At 42.4% G+C, this 23,284-nt stretch overlaps 1 protein-coding gene across 7 annotated transcripts in view; it reads right to left on the reverse strand.

Moving 5' to 3' along the window:
* Nucleotides 1-23,284, reverse strand: part of ANO8 (anoctamin 8) — a 192,747-nt gene that overhangs the window by 69,447 nt on the left and 100,016 nt on the right. The window contains exon 2 of one of the 7 annotated variants that reach the window (XM_068234170.1): nucleotides 18,113-18,521. The exons of 5 other annotated variants lie outside the window; for them this stretch is intronic. The gene's annotated coding sequence lies outside the window, so the exon portion shown is untranslated. Of the gene's footprint in view, nucleotides 1-9,686; nucleotides 9,929-18,112; nucleotides 18,522-23,284 lie in introns of those variants that run through there. One more of the 7 variants, XM_068234171.1, reaches the window with a different exon arrangement.

A 23,284-nucleotide genomic window follows, 5' to 3' on the forward strand; every position in this document is an offset into this window, starting at 1 on the left:
AAACCTGAGACTGAGAAGTCTCTCTGAAATCATCACATTCAAGTGCATTCCCTACTTCAGAGTTTACAGAACTAATTTCTTTATTTGTAGTTGCTATGGGCAACAGATTTTTCCGCTGGGAAGTCTTCCTAGATCTTTTACGTTTAGACTTAGCAGCTCTGGATGGCTGCTTTTTGGATGAAAGAGTAGATGGAACAGCTGATTGAGCTGCTGACAACAACTCATTAAGGGGGTATGGTAATTGAGGTAATCTCAGCCAATTGTGAATTAAAAAGGCCAAGAATTCCAGGGGTCTTTGACTCAGGGTGGTATGATCTAACACATCATAAGCCCACATTGACATTTCGCCCCCCAACAGAATGTAGACCATTTGGGAGGCCCAGGTAGACACTGGGGTGCATTGGAATTCAGGGTTCGTCAAAAGTTTAGTGCACTCAGACAAAAACTCGTCTGCTGACTCAGGTTCAAGATGTTTAAATCTCTTAAAGATACTAGAGCCATACTCGACAAAATCGTACGAATCGGAAATTCCCTCTACACTGGGAATTTTGGTTGGGCTGGTCATACTGTAACGATTGTGGAACTTCCTCCGTGATCAGCGCACAACGCGTGCGCTATACGGCGGAAATCCTCCACAAGCGTATAATTGCAGGAACCCAGCAAAAGGTGCTACGCACCCGTAGAGGGAAATTCCTGTCGGCAGATGGCGTTGGGGAGTGCAGAGGAACCAATCCTCTGTACCTCCACAAATGCCAGACAGGAATTGTACGAAGCGCAGAATGCAATCGCAAGAGAAGCGATTGCGAATGAGAACGAGCAAAGGGACAGGTTGTGTGTGCACCAATCTAGTCGCCACCCCGCGACAGCGCACACACAACAGCAGATATGAAACAGAAACGCAATCGCAAGAAAGGCGATTGCCAAAAGTGACACAAGGCAGATCAGAACAGAATACGAGGAAAGCAAAGGCACAGCAAATCATACAATGAGGAGATAAAGAAAACAAACACTAACTGAACGCGAATACCGCACTCATTCGCAACAGTGCACGCGTTCGTGCGCGGTCCCCGCGTGATAAGCACAACAGGGACAAGCACGCCTAACTAACCACCGACAGACAAACATAAAACAGAGGACGCGAGCGCTTGCTTAACGGTTACCTCACCGAGCCTCCAGCAAACGTTCGTAGCAGACAAGACAGACACACGAAAACAGGAACAATCGAGAGACAGGATCCACAGCACTAGCGAAAAGAGGCTAGTGCGATCCAGGTACAGAGTAGCAGAACAGAAGGATCCACAGCACTAGCGCTAGGCGAGTGCGATCCAGGCAGACAGTAGCAGAACAGAAGGATCCACAGCACTAGCGCAGGATGCTAATGCGATCCAGGAAGGCAGAACAGAAGGATCCACAGCACTAGCGGAAGGTGGCTAGTGCGATCCAAGGAGACAGAACAGAAGAGATAGCTGGTAGCAACCGCTGCACCAGCTATACTCCAAGAACAGAGATCAGAACGATTTCCTGTCGACCACCGCTGGGACAGGACAATCGCAACAGAACAAACAAAAACAGATAAGCAATCCTAACTGCACTAGGGGAACCTGCCTAGCGCAGTTTCAGAAATTACTCTAAGCTGAACTTCAAACAAAGAGTAAGGTTGACACTCCTCCAGGAGTGTTTCACAGGAAGGAATCCTTATGACCAGCCAAGCATTGTGGGAAACACATAGTACTTATAGTACACGCCTCCAATGAATGTGGCCAGGCAATTTGCCTGACAACGTATGCAAATTCCTCTGCAAGCACAAGCTGCAAAACTGACAGAAGCTCTTCTTTCCAGAGTCCTGCAGCATGCAAACCTAAACAATGGTCAAAAAGCTGCCTGCCCGCACAGGCAGCTGAGCAGATCATTACAGATACATTTAACTAAATAGAATGTAACAAGTGATAAGTGTTACACACTCTTTGGCTGTCCTTCAGCTCCTCAGTCAGAGAGAGTGAGTCACAGTCCACACTTAGGTACATTTATGTAAACAAAATGTATCTATGTAAGCTTCGGATGCATCTGTAGTTCTCTCCAGGAACTTTAAAGCTCTGTGTAACCCTTCCAATGCTGGTCTAGTAAAAAAAAAAATGCTGGTTGCATATAATATGCTGTAAATAATGTTTTAGAGCAAATAATGTTTTAGAGTTGAAATGCAGGGTTATATTTTGCTTTAAGGCATGGAACCCACTAGAGCGTTTTTTTTGAGAGTTTAGGGAGCGCTTTAAATTGCTAGCGATTTCCCTAAACGCTCTGCCAATGTAAATGGATGGGACAGATTCCACTACAGCAATTGCGATTAAGCAAATCGCAATCGCAGGACATGCAGCATTGTGGGAGCGTTTCCATTGTGATGAATCATACAGGAGCAGAAAAATCGCTCCCAAAATCGATATCACAAATCACTAGCGATTGCATAGTGCTTTGTGCTTTCTAGTGGGTTCCAGGCAGAAGATTGTTAGTGTGAACCAGGCTGCAAGTAAGCATCCTGACCATTTCATTTGCAGGTGCCCACCACGGACACAAGGATTTTTTAGACATATTGCCTACCTACTCTTCCCAATTTGTTTATGGGGGCTTTGAGGATTTAAAAAAGGGGAGGGGGAGATCTCTGCCTTATTATGTGAATCACTAAACATAATGAGTCTTTCTCTTAAATCATCAAGCATAATAAAGCAGTGTCTCCCTCCTTGTATTCCCAAACATAAGTAGACAGTTTCAGGAAGAGGATGCTGCCTACCTGAAAAGGGCAGGAAGGCTGAAGATATCATTGCCTACCTTACAGGTATTACTGCCTGCCTAAAGGGGGATGATGTCTATCTTAAGGATGGGGGGTTTTCACTGCCAATTTAAAAGAGATCAATGTATGCCTAGAGGGGGATGTTGCCAAACTAGAGGGGTCTGCTACTTTTCTAAAGGGGGCTACTGCCTACCTAAAGAGTGACACCTCCTACCTAGAAGGGGGCACTGACCACCTAGAAGGGACATTGCATAACTAAAGGGGGCATTATAGGCCGAACAGGGTGAACGCAGCATGCTGCCTACCATTAAAGAGTACCTGAAGGAAAAAAAAAAAGTGCTACCCTCAGCAGAGGGGATCCAGCGCTGGCTCCACTTAAAAATCCCCTTCTCAGTGCTTATCAGGAAACTCGTGCTGTATCCTGCGCCCAAGTCTCCAGCGCCGTTATCTCTCGTACGCGATCCAGAGGCTTCCGCCTCCCCAGGCAAGAATGTTGTTTTTTTTTTAAATTAAAGTCGCAGGTATACGTTAAGGTGGACACAACCTGCATGACTGTTACACTGTATAACTAAAGGGGGGAGGGGAGGGCTGTCTAAATACATTATTGGTGCTAAATGTGGTGTTTGATATGGCGTTTGCAATGCATATTACTTGGCCGAATTTGATGTATAATATGGAGACTATACATTTCGGTAGTTTTTGCCAAGGGATGGCTTTATAAAAAATTCACAGTCATCAAGAGTGCCCTCCCCTGGAAAAGAGAACCACTAAACTAGATCTAAATGTTCTTGCTCTCCCATCTGATAAAATCATTGCAAGTAATTAAAATAATAAATTATTCAGTCAATCATTCTTATTTTAATTCAATTTTGCATGGATGCAATTGTCTTCTTCAATCAAAAGAACATATTCAAATGAAATGTGTAGTCAGAATATTTCCTAGTAAGTATGGTAAAAAACAAAAGCAAAAAAAACAACAAAAAAAACAACCTTACTATTCTCCAGATTTCTTTAGCATATTTCCAGAAAGCAACACATACTAATATCCATAAATATATAGGCAGGGTTAATGTCTGGACATTACTATGACAAGATCAGGTTCCACTGACCTTTGCAAACTACTCTAGTTAAATATAGAGTGACCCTGCGAGTGCTCCCTCTATAAATGAAGGGTTAATAACAGCTCAGGTTGAGTTTGAATACCAGCCAAAGTCACTTAGTATTACACATGAATTTTAACTATTGCTAATTAGTAATGCTCTCTTGTAATTGCCTCTAAAGACTGATACAAATTAAAAGTCATAAGCAACAGGTTTCATTACCAAAGAGGCTCAATACTAAAAAAAAAAAATGGATTAAGGCTGAGAGCACACTTGTGTGTTCAGATAACCAAGCATTTTCTAGCTTGTGCGTTTCTGCTTTTTTCTCTGCATTTGCGTTTTAGAATTTGTGTTTTTGTATAGGATTGAGCTTTTTATGCACTTTCCATGCATTTGCATTCTTAATAATCCCCCTTTCAACAAGAAAGAAAAATTACACGATTTGATTTGTTTTTAGGGGAAAAAATATATATATATATAAAAAACAACAAAAAGACGACATGCCGTGACATCTCTATAGGAAAAGCATTGTATGCAAATCACAAGCAGGAAATGGGAACTTTAGCATTAGGAATCACACATTTTTCTTTGGTCCAAAGACTTACAATATATGTGATGTCACAAGCATTTTCTACTATACAGCAAAACGCATGCAAACCAAATAAGTGTGCTCCCAGCCTTAAGTTAGTATATTGTCTGAATTACATTTTTTACATATCTTTTTATATCCAAGTTTGGATAATATATATGTTCACACACAGTATCTCACAAGTGAGTAAACCTCTCACCTTTTTGTAAACAGACTAACCAGCAAGCTCATGGTGACCCAGAACTCATTGGGGTGTGTAAGGGACTACAATGGTCCTAAAAGCCCCCTTACTAAGATGTTAAGAAAAACAAAAGTTTGCTTTCCTAAAACAGAAAGAATTTGTGATAATTCAGGTTGGAGTGAGCTCGAGATGTCTCCCAGGCACCACTGCTGAATATATGCAAATTAACCATTGTACCCTTAGAAGCTAAACACACCTCCAGAACCGCTGGAATGCAATGATGTGTCAGCTTGTTAATATGTACAGAGCCATAATAATCCAACATGCATACAGACTGTTTCGGATTGTTTGATCCTCATCAGTGCATGGCATGGATTAATTTGGCTCTATGGAGTAGGGCTTGTAAATCCGAGAGGCACAGACTAACCAGCAAGCTCATGGTGACCCAGAACTCATTGGGGTGTGTAAGGGACTACAATGGTCCTAAAAGCCCCCTTACTAAGATGTTAAGAAAAACAAAAGTTTGCTTTCCTAAAACAGAAAGAATTTGCGATAATTCAGGTTGGAGTGAGCTCGAGATGTCTCCCAGGCACCACTGCTGAATATATGCAAATTAACCATTGTACCCTTAGAAGCTAAACACACCTCCAGAACCGCTGGAATGCAATGATGTGTCAGTTTGTTAATATGTACAGAGCCATAATAATCCAACATGCATACAGATTTAGGACCATTGTAGTCCCTTACACACCCCAATGAGTTCTGGGTCACCATGAGCTTGCTGGTTAGTCTGTGCCTCTCGGATTTACAAGCCCTACTCCATAGAGCCAAATTAATCCATGCCATGCACTGATGAGGATCAAACAATCCGAAACAGTCTGTATGCATGTTGGATTATTATGGCTCTGTACATATTAACAAGCTGACACATCATTGCATTCCAGCGGTTCTGGAGGTGTGTTTAGCTTCTAAGGGTACAATGGTTAATTTGCATATATTCAGCAGTGGTGCCTGGGAGACATCTCGAGCTCACTCCAACCTGAATTATCGCAAATTCTTTCTGTTTTAGGAAAGCAAACTTTTCTTTTTGTAAACATTTTATATTATCTTTCCATGGGACAACATTGAAGATATGACAATTTATACAATGTAAAGTAGTCAGTGTACAGCTTGTATAATAGTGTAAATTACTCAACACACAGCCATTTATACCTGAACCGCTGGCAACAAATGTGAGTACACCCCTAAGCGAAGAATGCCAAAATTCTGCCTACAGTCTCAATGTTTTGTGTGCCCTCCATTATTTTCAAGCACTGCCTTGAGGGCTCGTTTCCACTATCGCGAATCCGCATGCGTCCAACGCATGCGGATTCGCACATGTAATGCAAGTGAATGGGCCTGTTTCCACTGTTGCGTTGGTGATGTGCGTTTTTTCAGTGGTGAAAAAACGCACAAAAGAGCCGCAGAATTCGCCTGCGAGTGGAATGCATGCGAATCGCATATAATGTATTTAATAGGGAAATCGCATGAGTTACTGCATGCGTATTTTTATGCGAATTCACATGTGAAAACGCGTACAATAAAGTTTTGTTGTTTTATTTTTATCCCACACACACCTCATCAACAAATGCCTGTTTTCCTGCTTCCTGTGTCTGTATTCCAAAACGTCTGGCAGGCATGGATTATACTATAGAGAGCCTGGTAGCCTTGGTACAGGAAAATCCTTTTATATATGATAAAAGCCTTTCAGGCTATAAGGACAACGCACTGATTAGGAGGACATGGCACAACATAGCAGAGGAATTCACTCCGGATTGGGAGGACTTGTCAGCTACAAAGAGAAAGTTGGAAGGTGAGTGCTGATCTGTGCACTTGTGATCTGCTTTGTGTTTTTTTTTTTTTACATCAACTGCACAACCCAGCGGTTCTGCAGTCGATAACCGGGGGATGATGCCGCACCGCGTGTGCCACCAGTTGCCAAAGCAATACACGCAGTTCAGGCCGATTTCATGTATGCCTAGCATTTGTGAGGTGTGCTTACAGTTTGTATATGGTGGGGTCTGATTGCTCCCCCTGTGTTTATTTTTTTTATAAATATTTGTTATTTAATAAATACACCTATTTTTCTTTAATTTTTTTTGTCCCTCCCTCCCCGCAGCCGGCCAATCATGGCAATCAGCTGTCATAGGCTCCTGCCTATGAGAGGTGATCGCTCTCTAGTGTACCAGGAGGACAGCGGTGTCATACGGCTGTCCCCAGTACAGCGCTGCTGCAGATCGCAGCGCTGCACAATGTAATTAGTCGGCGGTTTCACCGTCTAAGTCTCCCGAGCGGCGATCGCGCTTGGGAGATGCTTGCGCAGCCTGCGATCTCCTGCACTGCGAGCCCCAAGGACCTTACGCCGATCGGCGTTAGGCGGTCCTGGGGCTGCTGCCGCGACCACACCCATCGGCGTGATGCGGTCGGCAAGCACTTAATTGTATGCAGAGGAGAGCTTATAAGAGGAGGAGGATGTCAGTCATAGCTACTGGTTTGTGAATTGCATCTGCTGATCATTTCCCCTGCTTTACTGACCTAATTACCAAATGTTTTAGACCAGGTCTAAAACATTTGGTAATAGTGAATTCCCCTTTGATGCAACTGACCAAACCAGGAGACTAGTCTAAACTGCTTAGTGAATTGAGGCTATTGTGTTCCTCCACCTTCCCTTTGAGGATGCCTCACAGATGCTCAATAAGGCAATTTATTTCCAGCTATTATTTTTTCCAGTTAATTACTGTATATCTTTGTCTTCGGCTTCTAATCATATACTGAAGGAGAAACCTATTAAATTAATGCCTGCTCTGCATCCACACTTTTTTTTATTAATTGAAAGATACTCAGGTTCTATACATTATAATTACCGTATATTCCGGCGTATAAGACGACTGGGCGTATAAGACGACCCCCCAACTTTTCCAGTTAAAATAGAGAGTTTGGGATATACTCGCCGTATAAGACTACCCCTCTTCCAACGCACACCAAATTAAACATTTTTTTTTAAATCATGTACTGGTGCTGTGTATGAACAGATACTGGTGCTGTACTGTATGTGTTACCCAGTATATAACAGTATATAGTCAATTGACTTGTTGCATTGGTCAACTCTCCTTAAGTAGACTGGTCAGCTCTCTTTGTCTACCTGTTTATCAGAGCAGTATGGAAGAATAGATTGCGCTCCTTCAGCAGGGAGATCTGAGAGGCGGTAAAAGGATAGGGCGTATCACCCGGCATCAATGATACCCGGCGTATAAGACGACCCCCAACTTTTCAGAAGATTTTCAAGAGTTAAAAAGTAGTCTTATATGCAGGAATATACAGTATAAACGGATTTCACTTTTTGATTTTTTTGCACCTAGTCTTTTATGTATTGGAGATAAACTGTATTTCAGCTCAGAATTTGAGCACCTACCAGTCTTTTCCTGTAAACACAGAGCTGCCCCTGCCCACCTAGTGTCTGTGCTCTAGGGCAAGGGGGGAGACCAGGGAATGTTTTCATACAAAGAAAGCAATTCTCACTCTGCTAGCGGCTCTGTTTTTCCAAAAGGAAATTTGTCTGCAACAACCGCATAAATCTGGAAATTGTACGCACAATGGCATTGTTTTAGACCAGGGGTCTCAAACTCGCGGCCCGCGGGCCATTTGCGGCCCTCGATACAATATTTTGTGGCCTTCACCGGCAAAAGCTTCCTTATAGTTCGCTTCAGTGCTCCCAAGTAATCCGCCGCATCCCCGCCGCTAAACAAGGGCTGCAGAGCCCCCAAATCGCCCGGGGGGCAATCTGCCGACATTTCCTGGAAGGGGCACAGCTTTCAGCTTCAGCTCTGCCCCTCCTGACGTCAATCGCCACACGGATCGCCGCCTTTCTCTGTGAAGGAAGAGTGAGAGGGGCGGGCAGAGGTGGCAATGCACCGCAATTGTGAAATTCCTTATGCGCCCCAGCCTCATCCTGACTTTGCCTCCTGCGGCCCCTCAGGTAAATTGAGTTTGAGACCCCTGTTTTAGACACTCCAATGCACTGTAACAGTGTCAGCTAAAATGACATCTGAATTGACCCCATCGTTGTTAAAACACACATGATGTATGTATTATGCGCTTCTAATATTTACCAGTCCCAGTTTTAATGGGCTCTTTTTTGTTGTGCCACTCTGCCCCTCAGATCTTGGCTCCAACTGGAACCAGTCAAATGGAAGATAAAAAGGTGGCACATGCTCGGTCTACTCAAAGCTCCTGTGCAGAGCAGCCACATTCAGGAACATTCTTGGCATGCATACTTCAGAAGTGCCACCCATGTCCTTCCAGAAAGGGGGATTGGTAAGTATTAGGACCCTATAATACACATGCTGTCATGTGTGTTTTAATTGTTTTAATAATTATGGGGTAAATTCAGGTATTAAACTAATGAAAACCTTTGCCAAAGCTATAGGTCAGTTCCCATCACAAATACAATTCCACAAATATATCTCTAATAACAACCTCTGACAACACTCGCTTGTGCAGAGAAGGTGAGAGGGGCAATGGGTGACCTGATTAATATTCTGGGCGTCGAAGCACGTAGTGAGCCAATCAGCACATGGAGTCTGCGCACACACTGACCCTCCCACTTCCACTGCACGAGCAGTAGTATGCTGAATACATGGTTCAGCTACAGTGTTGTGGAGAAGCTGTTAGGCCTCGTTCACATCATTTAGCGCAGGGGGCTGTGTGATCGGACTGCAACGCGTACGATCGCACGCGTGAATGGGTTCTGCATAGCAGTGCAGATGGCGTGCAATTCCCGACAATGCATGCAGCAGTGCGATAGCGCATCGCACTGCTGCGCAGCGAATATGAGGGGAACAGTAGAAGGGCTGTCTATGCCCTTCTACTGTTCTTGCGCGTCGCACACTATGCGCGCTGCCAAAATGTGCACGGCAGCGCGCATAGTCTGAACGAGGCCTTAGAGATTGCTGAAAGAGACCATTTTGCATCAGTTGTAAATGTATAGGCACAGACCTTGCTGATTAAAGAGGCAATTCACCACACGAGAGTCCTTTGTTTTAGTTTGCTGGAAGTAGCCTGGCTGTTGCAGAGCTGCACATGAGAAGATTACATAGAGACTGTAAATTAGAACATTGGACTTGAATGCCCTTTAAAGATTTACTGGGGCATTGATATCGTTTGCACTGCTTCTGCATTTGAGGATTTATTTGTTGTACACAATTGTTTAAGCGCACATCCTAATTCACATAAAAGTCCACATGGAAATCACATAAAAGTCCTCCTATGCAGTATCTTGATTTCTTGTGCCACCATCACCATGGACACCCAACAGTAAACAGACTCACCAGATGTATTGGCCACTGCTAGACTGGCCAACCATGCACAAATCCAGGAGCCTCAGTACTTCAGGATCCTGGTACCACTTTAATGCTGTCCCGTTTAGACCACCATCATTCTCCACATTATCCATGCATAGTACCTCAAAGAAATAGCCTGCATAGCGTAACTCCTTATGACACTTAAAACTTTAATTATAAAATTGCACTCACATGCTCCAAAAGTATTGCACACAGAGTTTTACGGGCTCTCCCCCATTGCCAGCTAGGGCTCTGCTTGTGTTGGGTCCTCCAGCTCCCCCTCTGCTCAGCTTGCAGACACCACCGCCTCCACCGGCCGTTCACTTCCTGGTATGTCCAACCTCCCGCCCGATCGATTTAGTCACTCCCTCGTGACTCATCAGGGGCACGGGGGTTGGACTCATTACCAGGATACTTATACTCTTTTCCTTGTTGCTGATTGGCCGCTTCCGCCCGCCTCCGTCCGCGTCATACGTGTCAATACGTACGCGTGATCACGTGTCTCCTTCCTATTGTGTCACCGGTCACATCCGCGCGCATCACATGCGTCATTACGTCCGAGACCAATCACCCGTTTCCGCATCACTCGCGTCACTATGCATGCGTCATCCTTCCGCGTCCCACGCGTCAGCACGTACGCATTATCACATGTCTTTCGGGCTACACTGACTGGCTGCTTTTATCCGCGTCATTACGTACGCATCATTTTAAATTTATTCATTGGTCTGCATGCTGATTGGGTGCCCCTACCCCCACTTCCTATTGGCAGAGCCTGCCCCTTTTCTACTTCGGTTGGTCACCAGTGTAGGTGCATTCCACACTGCGACCAACTATCCTTCTTAATACAGGATTTGTGGATATGGCATATTGCCAAAGGGCTACCCATATCTTCGCTCCTAAAATGCAGCCCACCCTGCAAAGGGGAAATCAGCGACAAGGAAAAGAGTATAAGTATCCTGGTAATAAGTCCAACGCCCGTGCCCCTGATGAGTCAAGAGGGAGTGACGAAATCGATCGGGCGGGAGGTTGGACATACCAGGAAGTGAACAGCCGGTGGAGGCGGTGGTGTCTGCAAGCTGAGCAGAGGGGGAGCTGGAGGACCCAACACAAGCAGAGCCCTAGCTGGCAATGGGGGAGAGCCCGTAAAACTCTGTGTGCAATACTTTTGGAGCATGTGAGTGCAATTTTATAATTAAAGTTTTAAGTGTCATAAGGAGTTACGCTATGCAGGCTATTTCTTTGAGGTACTATGCATGGATAATGTGGAGAATGATGGTGGTCTAAAGGGACAGCATTAAAGTGGTACCAGGATCCTGAAGTACTGAGGCTCCTGGATTTGTGCATGGTTGGCCAGTCTAGCAGTGGCCAATACATCTTGTGAGTCTGTTTACTGTTGGGTGTCCATGGTGATGGTGGCACAAGAAATCAAGATACTGCATAGGAGGACTTTTATGTGATTTCCATGTGGACTTTTATGTGAATTAGGATGTACGCTTAAACAATTGTGTACAAGTTTTCTAGGTCCTGCCTGACCTTGTGGTAGCGCACTCCGTTTGGACTTTTATTCCTTTTTAGCTATAGCGCTTTGATATATTCTATATATTTATTTGTAGTGTTTGCTAATAGATTCTGGCCAGCAAGGTGCATTATTAAAGCAATGTTATTCATACAACATGGCACAGACAAGCTCAAGTGCAAGCAAAACAAGGTGTTTAAGTAGCAGATTTGCCCATGCTAAACTACATAGTGGACCAAGATTCTGAACAGATCTCACTGTACTGAATATGCTGTGTTGCTAGGTTTAGCTTTAACATTTATTTCCACCACTCTAAATCCGTACACATCAAACTAATTCAATGTTGAAGGATAAGGTACATTTACAGTAAATAATAGCATTTCATCTGTCAATCAAAATATCAGAAATCTGCTAATAGTCTTATTAATGACATGTTTATACTCACAGTACTTTGTACAGGTTTGTGTGCATGCAGTTTGTCACTGCCTCTCACATCCCCATGGAGCTCTTACTGGTAGATCCAAAGGCGTATATAACGCATCGGGTAGAAAAATCTGCCTAGTGACACATATGCCATAAGGCTGCTCCCACTTCCATAGAGCAACAGTGCAGTCTTGATATAACAATATATAGCAAAAGCTTGGCAGTTCAGTGAACAGTGCACTAGTAGTGATCAGTAAATAAGACAAAAAATAGAGAGGTTACTGCAACTGCATTAAAAATGTGATCAGTTTCTCCAAATGTCATGCATCTCTCTCATTCTTGTTGTTAACAGTCAGTGGGGGTTTAGTGGATGTGCCCCTAGCACTGTCCATATTGCCTCAGTAAATGTATCCCTGATGTATTACTATTTCAGTGTCCCTGGTGACTAAGTGGATTTGTGGCCTTGGAAATGTAGAATAAATTACCTCTGCTTCCATCCCACAAACATTTTCTAGATATTTACTGTAGGACCTTCCACCGCCTCTTTCCATTCACCACTTTTGTTAAAGCAAAACAACAAATGATGTTGAACCCAACTTTCTACTAGTCTACCCTTATAAGTAAGCACATACAACCCTAAATAAGTCTACTTTAACAGGAAAATGGGGTATCTCAAGAAAAAAAACACATCCATCCCACCTTTATCTAAAGGCTGTTATTAGAAAGTGATGTTAATTTTTGAGAAATCCTAGCATAATGACAAAAGCAGAAAGCAGACAGACAGGCTCACAGTAGCATGAAATTCTCATTACTTAATTACTGCCAAAGGACGTTGAAGAGCCAAAAGAAACAATAGTGAAGACTTTTGTGGAAGGATTACTTACTTCTAGTGGGTAGGAAGTAGCAAATGATGCTGTGCAAATATTTCCAGGCTATGATCCGCAATAAAGTGACTGTCATCATAATGTTATGGTAAATACAGAAATTAGCAAAAAAAACCAAACAGTTAACACTTATCCGCTTCCATCCTTCCCAAAGCAAATCTTCCAATATATGCAGAGAAAATATTGATTACACCGAGTGGCCAAATTATGAAGTAGACATTCCTTAGAATGGAAGTAAAAGAAAATTGAGCTTAGTGCTTTTCAAGAGTGTAGCACTAATTCAATTTATCTCCTTTCAGTTCAGATGATGATGAACAACAGTTTTTCATATGCTCCAAAAGACATACATTTTTAAGTTCAACGTATCAGTTTTTACACAATTCTTGAAATATAAATGGCCACTTCATACAGCATATTACTGTACTTTATGAGGTGTTATGTAAAAGTTCTGCATGCTGTAAAATACAAATTATTGTTATCATGATGTAAGGGTCATGTGTTGTTCACCAGCCAATGAAACTCTGGACTAACTAGTCAAAAGAAAGTATTGAACCACTTGTAAGTCTGATCAAGTCAATCAATCAATCCTGTTTAAGTAAGGGACAACAAAATAAAAAACAGTCGTATGTTGCTGGTGCAGGGGACAAATAAGCACATTGCTAGGGGGTGTGCACTTGCAATGCTTGCTGGAAAATGACCAACGTGAGGTGAGGTTCTTTTAGCCACTCTCCAAAACCTACAATGCTTGCTGGGAAATGGACAATGTAAGGTTCTTTTAGTCACACTACCATATTTACAATGCTTGCTGGGAAATGGCCAACATGAGGTTCTTTTAGCCACTCTACCAAACATGGCACGTATTCCCTATCTAACATGACAACCATGAAAATCCTTCACTTGACACTGAGCAATTTCAAAGAAACATCATTTTGGTAGGCCTAGTAAGAATTATGCATTAGTGTGCCCTTCAGATACGAAAAGATTGAAAAAAAATTACCATCAGCAATACATGCACAGGCAGACAAGTAGAAATCTGAAAAATGATACATAAAAAATGTCTGAGATTATACATCAGTGTGATGAATGGCATGTGGCCAAATACACTGCAATCTTCTCTGATATCTACTAGTGCAGGGTGGTAAACCACATGAATAGCTGATATCAATTAGACTTTGATCATTTACCTGAACTACTAAAAATTCAAAATGGTTTCCAAGACTGCAAATAGTGGATTGTAAACACCATGTATGAGACAACCAATCAAGTGTTTTCATGCGATCTAATGCATGATGTGCTTATTTGTGAGATTTCCAACAGAGCAACAGGAGGTAGCAAAAAGATAATGTATGACATCAATAAGATGTATTTGTTCTTATAAAAGAAAAACTAAAAAGTTTGCTCTCTTAAAACAGAAAGAATTTGTGATAATTCAGGTTGGAGTGAGCTTGAGTTATAGAAATTAACCATTGTTACCCTTAGAAGCTAAACACACCTCCAGAACCACTGGAATGCAATGATGTGTATCAAGCTCACTCCAACCTGAATAATTGCAAATTCTTTCTGTTTTAAGAAAGCAAACTTTTGTTTTTCTTAGCATTTTAGTAAGGGGGCTTTTAGGACCATTGTAGCCCCTTATACACTCCAATGAGTTCTGGGTCACCATGAGCTTGCTGGTTAGTCTGTACTTCTTATAAAAGGTGACATTTATCAAGAAATGCTATGACAGAGTTAATTGTTTTGTGCAGATCAAACGGCTGCTTGTTTACCATAAGATTTGCAATGGATTGGATTTGCAACCTACACCCACAAATCACTGCACTAGAAATAGAAATTCCTAACACAGAGTTTCAACAGAAAGGCAGGAAAAAACAAAAAACCTCTAAGACCCGTGACCCACTTGTGATGAGTGATTTTGCTACTTAAAGGAAACCTGAGATGGGGCCACAGCAATAAAATAAATATACATACCTGGGCTTCCCTCAGTCCCCTCCAGCCTAATCGCTCTCACTCCATCCTCTTCTGACTCCCAGTTTGCCTGAAATTGGCCCCACAAAGTCCAACTGCGCATGCGCGGGCCCTGGCAATGCGTGCTCCCGCCATGTTCACACTGAGACAGGAACGCATCTGGCCGACCGACGAGTTGCGGGCAAATGGGCAGTCAGAAGAGGACAGCGTGGGAGCAATCAGGCAGGAGGAAGCCCCAGGTATGTATAATTTTATTGCTGTGGCCCTATTTCAGGTACACGTTAAAAGCAGAACGATTTCTGGAGCGATTTCAGGGAAAGAGATTTCGGGCCCTGCGTTCACTTATGAAATTGCTCTAAAAATAATGCGAGCAGAGCAATTGCGATTTGGGCAGATCGCAATCGTTCTTGCAGGATCATGGCCATTTACTTTCAGCAGCAAAGCACTTCTGGAATGACCTATGATTCCTAGAAAGCATAAATCACTGCTGAAAGCACACTAGTGGTCTGGAACCACCTTCAACATTCTTCTATTCTCTAGGACAAATTCTGTTTCAGAAAAAAATTAAATACTGAAGTAATAAAAATTAAAAAACACAGCATGCAGTATTTAACACTTATGCAGAAAGTAAGGTGCACATGCATTAGGCAGGATTAGGCAGTCAGACAATTAGGGAAGATGTAATTAGCATTCAAGCTACATGAAAAAAAAACAGTGTGTGAAATGTACTTACAGAACTCACTAACAAAAACACCACGTCCCGGACTCAAGACACTTTCCACAAGATAACAGGTATCACAAACTGCAAGCATCATAGAAACACACTAAGGCTAGAAACCCACTAGGAGCGCTTTTCTGAGCGCTTTGTGATTTGAAAAGCTCTAGCTAATGTAATGCTATGGGTGTGATCCCACTTGAGTGATGTGATTTTATAAAAATCCCCCATAGCATTGCATTACCAAGAGCTTTTTCAAATCACTCACGCTTGCAAAGCGCTCCCAGTGGGTTTCTGGCCTAAGGGCTGGTGCACACCGAGCGGCTTTTTCAGCGTTTCTGCAGCCGCTTGCGGCTGCGGATACGCTTGGTCAATGTATCTCAATGGGGTGGTGCACACCAGAGTGGGAGGCGTTTTGCAGAAACGAATCCTCCCGGGGTGAGGCATTTTTTGGATTGTGGATGCGTTTCTGCCTCAATGTTAAGTATAGGAAAAACGCAAACCGCTCTGAAAAACACCTGTTCAGAGCGGTTTTGCCGGCGTTTTTGTTACAGAAGCTGTTCAGTAACAGCTTTACTGTAACAATATATGAAATCTACTACACCAAAACCGCTACACAAAACCGCAAAACGCTAGCTGAAACGCTACAGAAAAATAAGAAAAAGCGTTTCAAAATCTGCTAGCATTTTGCAGATCTGCTGGCGGGTTTTGGTGTGCACCAGCCCTAATATATCATTCTTGTAAGCGGTGGTGCTGATTAAACAACCACATTCATCAAACTGTGTTGCCTATATATCTTGGCCTGTATGTACTGGGGAAAAAATACCCACAATGCTCTAGTGAGTTTATGTGGATAAGAAAAATAAAGTGGTGTGGTTGGATTAGAGGATGCTTGCAATATAAAACAGCAAAAACATGGTTATCAGTTCTTCTGTATTTGTATCGCTGCTTGGAGGTGACAGTGATGTACATTGCATATGGCAGATAACATTTTGCAGTGCAATACATTTATCCCACTCTGAGAAATGTAAATACTCCTACATGCTGAGGCAAGAGGTTTCCAAAACTGCATTTACAGTTCAGATCAAGGACATGGTTTTACTAACAGAAACCTCTGCCACAATATCTTATGCTAGGAGAGGAGTATTTTCAGCAGATAAATGGCTCAATAGATTATTTCCGACAGGTCCTATATCGTTTTTCTGATAGATTTGTATAGAAGTGATCAGAAGATATATCAAAACCTGTTGGAAATTATCTATTAAAGAGAACCCGAGGTGTGTTTAAAGAATGTTATCTGCATACAGAGGCTGGATCTGCCTATACAGCCCAGCCTCTGTTGCTATCCCAAACCCCACTAAGGTCCCCCTGCACTTTGCAATCCCTCATAAATCACAGCCATGCTGTGAGGCTGTGTTTACATCTGTAGTGTCTCAGCTGCTCCCCCGCCTCCTGCATAGCTCCGGTCCCTGCCCCCGTCCCTTCCCTCCAATCAGCAGGGAGGGAAGGGATGCAGGCGGGGACCGGAGTTCTGCAGGAGGCGGGGAGAGCAGCAGACTGACACTATAGAGATAAACACAGCCAGCTCTGACAAGCTGTTTGTCAGCAGCGTGGCTGTGATTTATGAGGGATTGCAGAGTGCAGGGGGACCTTAGGGGGGTTTGGGATAGCAACAGAGGCTGGGCTGTATAGGCAGATCCAGCCTCTGTATGCAGATAATATTCTTCAAACCCACCTCGGGTTCTCTTTAAGCCATCTATCTGCCAAAAAAACTCATTGTGTATTTCCAGCATTAAACTGAAGTTTCACCAGATCCTCATGGACTCACCTAGGAAATGCAGTAGTGAGAAAAACTAATTGCTGTACACTACATGTAAAGTTTTTTTTGTTTAACATGTGTAGACATAATATATTAATTAATTCAATTATGAAACAAATTAGGTTATCAATGATCCCAAAACGGTACCAAAAGTGGTACTTGCATATAAGCCCGACAACAATCCTATTCACAGTGACCACAGTAACAGCCGATATGATTTACTGTCACAGTGGCTGTGCCATGTCAACACACTGATAGCTATATTAAATAAGAGGTTTGCACACCCTGAGCATAGTATGAAGCAGATCTGCTGGGTGCTTGGTACAGTAAGACAGACCCGTGGGGAGGTCCTAAATAACAATGTAACTAGAAAAATACCAGCACACCAATTTTGCTTAGTGAATATATATATTGACAAAGGCAAAAATACATACAGCATTAGCAGAAAAAGTTGAAGCACACAGCATAGCAGTTAAACTGGAATGACTGAAACCTTATGCAATCCAGTGAGAGCACAAAACAGACGCAGGAAACATATGTACAAAGTTTAGGTTGTTAGACAAGTAGCAGCAAGTGATGTGTATAATATAGTATTTGAACAAAAGGCTAACAATCCAAAATGTACACACAGTTAACTGCACAGAAAATCACCCTGCATAGTTTACAATGAGAAAAAAGCATCAGAGTTCAAAAAGAGCAAGTAGAGCTACAGGGATGCAGGGGATGCCAAGAAACAAAAAGTGCTCAGAGATCCATTTACCCTGACAGCGCTGTTTCGGAGTGAATACTCCTTCCTCAGAGGGTAGCCAGGTACTGCTGCAGTGAGTGCTGAGCTGTTGGGTGCTTGAACGCACCTTATATACTGCTTCCTATGCCTAATGTGAGCCACCTGGACACCGGGGCCGGCCCTCTGGCATCAATGATGATACGAGGCATGCGTCTCGGCATCATGATGTCACTTCCGGTTCCGGCTGGCATCACATAGTGAGGCAGGCCAACCAGGCAGCCAAAAGGCCACTCCCAAGATGGCCGCCGCACATGTGCAGTGATGCCTGCCGACCAGGAAACAGAAGCTAAGCTAGTGACACAAACAAAAGTACACAAAGTGGAGATTCTTGAGCAAATTCAGTGTCCGATAGCAGTGTCCAGGTGGTTGATAAGATGAAAGCCTAAAACAAAACAAAAATAAGGGAAATTAGTGTACAGCAGAAATTCTTAAAGGGACATACCCTAATGTTAAAAAGTACTTAAAATTACGCTGGATGCAATACTACACCACAGGGAAAGACAACAGGACTGCGACAGCAAAGTATGCCAGATAATTAACGAAGAAATGGAGACAAATCTACATCCTCATTCATACCATGAGGTGCAATGGAATCTAATTTGTACATCCAGTACAGCTCCCTCTGTAGGAGCTTCTGTTCCAAGTCCCCGCCACGATGCGGGGGTGTAACCACCTCAATCACCCTAAAACGCAGCTGGGACACATTGTGCCCTGCTGTTATGAAGTGCCTAGCAACAGGAGACTCCATCTCACCCCCCCGTATATTGCTCCGGTGCTCACTAATTCTCGAGCGAATCTCACGGGTTGTTTGGCCTACGTACACACTGATAGCTGACACATGAGTGTCAAACAGTATTCAATGGAGACAGAGGTGAAAAATCAGGGAAAACCACAGTGAATGGTCTCAGCTGTGTGACCACATCAGCTAGTGCAGACAGGACTTGTGCTGTACCTACACAAACAAGGCTGCCCTGTGCAGTAAGCCAGAGCCGCTAGTACATGCAACGTGGCTGCGCTCATTCCTAAATAGCCCTTGTTGGATATCTTCTGGGGATCCACGAGCGGCAACAGAGGTCCGGAAGGTGGTGTGGGAAGATCCAGAGGCTTCCCACTTCTTCAGCAAGTAGGAGTTCTTTTACCCAAGGTTTGCCTCAGGTACATCTTTAGGATAGTATGAGAACTTTATTTATAATTTATTTTTATTTTTTTTAGATGATGTACCTACAGTAGACCTTGCAGCTTGATAATGACCTTAAACATTATAGAAGAACCAAGGAATGACAAAAAGCTAAGAGGGTTTTGAAACTGCCAAGTAAAATCCATGATCTATAACCCACCGAGCTCATGTAGACTTGCAACTTATTTCTTGCAAGAGACTCTTCAAACACCTCAAAGTAAGGATGTACCCGGTAGATGATCCGCGATGCCCCGCTATCCATACCTACAGTTAATAGTCGAGGGGATATTATCTTCGAGGGGACAAGTATCTTAACATAATAAGGTAAATTCTTATTCTTAAAATGTTGTTGTACTTTTCAGACTATACCTAGTTACAATTATATAGTCTCGGTCGAAAGGAACATTTTCAGGCTTATACATACGGTATATTAAAAGATGGAAACGTTCCCTTTATCAATCAGGTTTAAGACTCTAGATCACTCCATCTCTAAAAAAAACAAATCAATAGACATCACTAGACCTTCCCAAGCCCCCTGTATACGGAGTACATAAATCTGTGACCTCACTCCAGCCTGCCGTATAGCACAAAGTCAATGTACATGCATGTGTTTGTGCAATATATTTTTTATTCCATGCTGCCCCACCCCATTTAGGGCTGCACATCATTTTCAGCAGCTCACTTGCTTACCAGCTTCAAGCATGGTAAGACAAAAAAAGAAAAAAAGAAAGCACTTGGATGAAAGAACATTTGCTGTGATGCTTCATAGCCAGTAATAATACCCCTTCCATGTCCCTGTATTCCCTATGTGCCTGTGCCCTGGGGAGGCCAGAGATCTAGAGCTGCTGTAATCTTTGTTCTGGCCACAAGTAACCTGTGCAGCCTTAAGCACATTATTTACAGCACAGAGCTATGTATTTACATTACCTTAGGGCAGGCTGGCACACAGTTCTTGGTGTAGTTTTATTATTAACTACATCAATAGTTTATGTATGTACATAATGAAGTCAAATAAATATTTAGAATACACGACAAGTTTAAAGTGCCTATTGCAGGCAAATATCACATACATAATTATATCATAAATAATACTTTTTCAAGACAATAGATTGTACTTTCAAAGTAATAACATTTACACAGCATTCCTGTTTTTACACAGTAAAAACTAATACAGTAGCGCTTTCCATTCCATCCAATGTGGACTTGTGCAAAGCAGAAATTAGAACAAAACACAACTACTTTTGCATGTCTTCAGCTCCTTGCACACTGTCTCTTTATATATGCAACTTCTGATGGATTTAAGCATCCATTTTTGAAAATACACAGCAGCGCGATTTGGTGTTGGTTTTCTGCACAGCACTGCTCACAGTAGTGAAAAGGCTGTAGGAGTGGACACAAAAAGGGTCAAGAAAATTAAGTTGTATGAGTTATCTTCAGTTTTGATAATTATATCGTAGATTGCAAAGAGTCTTTCCTCCCAAAGCAGCAGTTTTCTGCAGTGCGGAGGTATGGCAATCTTTCCAAGCACTGATCACATCAGGGCTTTGACCATACCTCCTTTGCGGTTTCTGGGTAGTGAGAGGTCTACATAGGTTACAAGTAATGCACACGTCCCCCTAGCATTAGCGGATATGAGCTCTGACTGACCAAAACAACAAACCAGGCATCTAGGTGGGGAGGAGGCACTATACAAAATAGTTCATATGCAGGATTATGCAAATTCTGTATGACAATGTATGCAGCTTGAAAATTGACCACCTTGGCAGGATTTGATTAGTTTGTTTTCAAGCTGCATAAATTTTCATACAGAATTTGCATACCGGTAATCCTGTATGAACTTGTAACGATTTGCATGTCATTGACCCTTCCTAGTCAGCACTAGTCCTTTTGTCTGTCTTTACTTTTAGCATTTAGCTGGGTTTGTAAAAGTTGTTATAATTAGAGACTATAAGGAAAGTTTAGAGTCTATATGGAAAGTTCAGGAGCACAGTGTTGTGTACCTACTGGAGTGAGTCATATTGGAGCATATGCCCTAATGCAAACTACAATTCATTGCTGAGCCTAATCGGCCTACGTACCTCTGCTCTCTTAGTGCCATTTGCAACTAGTTTTACCCTTTCAGTCTGTGCCACTTCCTTTTCCAGAGATCGCCCCGCTCAAGATGGTAAACAAAAAGGGAGATCTTTAAGAAAAAGAATAAACCTTGACCACCATAACATATTTAGAGAGCAGTCATGCTGCTCTGGTCATGTCTGGTCATGGATAGGATGATATCTGAGGTAATTTGTGACCAAAATTTTAGAGCACTGCGCCTTGTGGTGGTCAGTGATGCTATGTATCTCAATATAGATTAGATCACAAACAACCTGTTATATGAATAATGAACAACTAAAACGAACACTTAAGACAACTATATAAGTGTGTGCAGCTTCAAGTGTTTATATGATGAAGTGCCTCCCATTACCTATGCTTGCATTCAACGGCAGGGGGGTGATTGCATTCAATCTAATTACACAGGAGTGATACCATCACTTATAAATGAAAAGAATTGGCATTAGCCTACACTACTTGGGTAGAAGGTGATCTAGATCAGCCTGGCGTTATTTTACTTAGCATGGCTTTATTTTACTTAGCATGAGGTTAATGGAGCCTTTTCTTTCAATCATACAATTACATAAGACTTTTCTTTCTTTTTTTCAGTAGCAGTATAGGGCAACTATCATGATTCACTTTTAGAATTCAACATTTAGAAATAGAACCTTTAGGCGTGGAACCCACTGAAATACGCAAACGCAAAACGCAACCGCTAGCGTTTTGTCTGAGCGGTTTGCAAGCGGATTCATGCGCGTTTTGGGTTGTGTTTTGCAACATTGTATTTTTTCCCCAGCGGGTGCCTAGCGTTTTGCGTTTTGCGTTTTTATCCTGATTGGTCCTGTGAATTATTTTTCATTTTGTTACAGTGTGCTGAACCGCAAAACGCTAGCAGAACCGCTCAGTTTAGGTTTTGCTGAGCGTTTCTGCTAGCGTTTCAATACTTTACATTGAAGCGCTAACGCTCCCAAAATGCTGCATGTCCTGCGTTTGCGTTTCTGGGAAACGCAAACGCTCCTGTAGAAGTTGCCCCATCCATTAACATCAGCTGAGCGTTTTGGCAAAATGCTAGCGTATCGCAGCGCTGCCAAAATGCTCAAAAAACCGCTCTTGTGGGTTCCAGCCCTTACAGAGGAACTTTACCAAAAGTTAGTAGTATGAGGGGGGGGGGGGGGGGGATCATTAGTACAATGCAAAGTAAGAAATTAAAAATAAAAGAGATACATCAAGAAATGATTGATACTCGCCATGCATTTTTTTTCATGTTGTGTGATTCACAATCAGTCTGCAAGTAATCATATTTACTACTGGCAGACATAAAAAAAAAGACAGCACCAACTGCCATTATCTATAACCACACTCCCTAAGAATGCCTAAATCACATGATAGTTTCAGTTACATTCATATAAAAAAGGTGCCCATTAACGGTACAATTTTTTCACCAAAAGCAATCTTTCGATGCAATTTTTATGATCGAATTGTATAGAAAATTTGCAGTTTACAAAGGCAAATCGATAAGGAATGATTCTTTGATCGATTGCTACATAGGATAAAATCGATCCGAAAGTTGGATTTTATGATGAAATTTGAAGAAAGAATCATTCAGTACATGTGAACAATCGATATATGCCTTCCAATTAGTTATGATCGTTCAAATCGCATCAAAAGATCGTATTTAGTGAAAAATTGTACCGCTAATGGGCACTTTTAGATATATAGAAAAATTGTAAAGGGTCCACAAACTTCCAAGCACCACTGTCATCTGCCAATAGAGCAAGCAGGAGGAAGAGCCTATAAATTAGCCTCAGAGCCTGTTATATCCAGTCAAAATTAATTCATTGATTTATCATCTTGTTTGAGCCTAATAGTAGGTCATA

Source organism: Hyperolius riggenbachi, chromosome 1, assembly GCF_040937935.1.
Source record: "Hyperolius riggenbachi isolate aHypRig1 chromosome 1, aHypRig1.pri, whole genome shotgun sequence".
Lineage (NCBI taxonomy): Eukaryota > Metazoa > Chordata > Amphibia > Anura > Hyperoliidae > Hyperolius > Hyperolius riggenbachi.